General features: G+C 48.1%; 1 protein-coding gene across 1 annotated transcript in view; it reads right to left on the reverse strand.

The window, feature by feature from the left end:
• Positions 1 to 485, reverse strand: part of HMGB1 (high mobility group box 1) — a 5,795-nt gene extending 5,310 nt beyond the window's left edge. Inside the window, exon 1 of the mRNA XM_006085461.3 lies at positions 326 to 485. The gene's annotated coding sequence lies outside the window, so the exon portion shown is untranslated. The remainder of the gene's footprint in view (positions 1 to 325) is intronic.
• Between the last annotated feature and the right edge of the window lie 1,827 nt (positions 486 to 2,312).

Below are 2,312 nucleotides of genomic sequence, written 5' to 3' on the forward strand. Positions count from 1 at the left end.
AAGCTCACAGGAAAGGTCGGGTGGAGAGGACGAGAAGCGCGTTAAAAACATTTTCAATAAAAATTTTTATAAAGTGAAGTCGGCGCGGACTCCTGCGTTGGACCTAATGGAACGCGGGGATACGGCGATAAAAGGCTGTGGCCGGGTTCCGGGGCGGGGCAGGACTCGGCGCGCCAGGCAAGATCCGTGTGCAGTTCCCCCCCGTCCCCCCTCATCCGCCTTTGTGTGGATCCCGACCCGCCGCTCCCGGCCGCCGGATCCCGCCGCCGCGAGAGCCGGGCGCTGCCGGAGGCGCCCTTCCCGCCGCAGCGCTGCCCGGACTCACCCTCAGCGAGCACACAGTCACCCAGTGCCCGGCCGGCTCGCACTTGCCCCGGCGCTGTCTCTATGGAGCTCAATGTACTGCAATGGCTGTGAGAGCGGGAGCCAGACGCAGCCTCCTCACTCTCTCCGCTCTGTAACATTACTCTCCAGCCAGCGCGCCTCCTATTGGCTACCGCCAACTCACGGAGCCCGATCATTGGTCCGCTCCCTCCCATTGTCCTGACCAGAGCCCGTCGGCTATTGGCTGTCTTCGGGGACACGTCATCAAGGATTGAAACAGCGCGCAAATCTGAATGTGTGTGGATGCCGGGCAAGGAGGCTGAGGCGGGAGAGGCAGAGGCAGAGGCAGCTGCTGCTACGGGAAAGCGAGCTCTATGGTGTATGTGCATGTGTCTAACCCGAGCCGGCTCCACGCCGGAGCGGCCGCCGGAGCGGCGCAAGCCTGACTTCTCCACGAGAGTCTCCAACTCCTCAGGCAAAACAGACACCCACAGGCCTCCCCCCCCGCCCTACCCCAAACTCACTTGCAAAGCCGTTGAGATAAAAGACCCCAGAATTTTAGAAAATCCTCAAAAGTGAGGGCAACAGTTTGAGGTCGCCTCCCCTGAAAACTGGGGCTCCTGCCAGTGCAGAGGGGCGAAGGCAGCAAGATTGAGGCCCCTCAACAGCACGTGGTTGCATTACACTAGATCTCTGCAAAGGCAAGGCTTTTCCTATAAGAAAGTGACATGATCCGGTCGGCCGGTTTTAAAATGCCCCTTTTTCTGGGCTCGTAAACCGTAACGTCAGGCTTGCTGAGCAGCTGAAATCTTGACTCACAGCATAGGCATTTGGTTTCACCTTTTTTGTTGGTTTGATCGAGTTTCACAGCGTGTCTAGAACTTTTTATTTAAATACAAAGCACTGTCTTAACTTCCTGGAAATCGAATAATTTATTCCATGTAATTAAAGCACAGCTATTTCGTTTTGATATGGGGCACTCCGGCAGGAAATGTTTGCGAGGGCCTGCTAGAATTAGCAAATTCATTAGAGACCACGTTTTTAACTGTTTGGCTATTTTGACTTGGTGTGGATTACTGTTATAATCAAACGAATCCTTGTGATGCTATCTCCCCCTCCCATTACACCACTTAGTGCATCCATGTACCTGCTCTAGGATTACAGGAGCTGTAGGGATATGGTTACCTGGAGGACTAGATGGAGGCACAGGGCTCGTATGCCCAAATCCACAGGCTGTGCTTTCTCTAGCTTACTAAACTGGCTGGAAGTAACAGACAGAGTCATTATGTCTGTAAAGAAAATGTGTTAGCTATTATCAGCCATTTCTGAAGACCATGCACATATATCAGTGCTTTAAGAAACTGTTATCTAGTCCTCCTTAGCTTGAGCAGACCACACCCCTATTCAGTTATGACAGAATTCCCCCTTTTCACCCTCTAATGCTATGATTATACACTTTTAAATCCACCAGCCAATTCTCCCTAATGTAATAGATTAGCAAATTTCAACCTTTTTCATCTCAGGGCACACATAAACTAATTACTAAAATTCCGTGGTACAACAAAAAATATATTTTTTGCTGATCTGACAAAAAATAGGTATAATGTTGATTCATTCACACCAGATGGCTATTGTGTTGGCTGTTGTCACTTTTTTTTTTTTTTTTTGGACAATCTAAAGGAAAAGAGGTCAGTGCCCCTGATTAAATAGTCAGGTATTGCATGTTTTAAAAAATTCTTGCGGCACACCAGTTGAAAATCGCTGTAATAGATCCAAGTTAAACGAATCACTTTATTATGATCTTTTTATTTCTTATATCCACTCTAAGCCTCCATAACCTAATGTATTTGCTCTTATTTATTAAGGTTTTTGAGAATCAGCTTGGATAACCTTCCCTGACCTATGATTTTAATGTTTATTCCTTTTTTTAAATACATGATTGATCTCAGGAATTATAGTCTTGATGAATACATAATACACAACACATG

This window comes from Myotis lucifugus, unplaced genomic scaffold (assembly GCF_000147115.1).
Source record: "Myotis lucifugus unplaced genomic scaffold, Myoluc2.0 scaffold_19, whole genome shotgun sequence".
In the NCBI taxonomy this organism is placed as follows: domain Eukaryota; kingdom Metazoa; phylum Chordata; class Mammalia; order Chiroptera; family Vespertilionidae; genus Myotis; species Myotis lucifugus.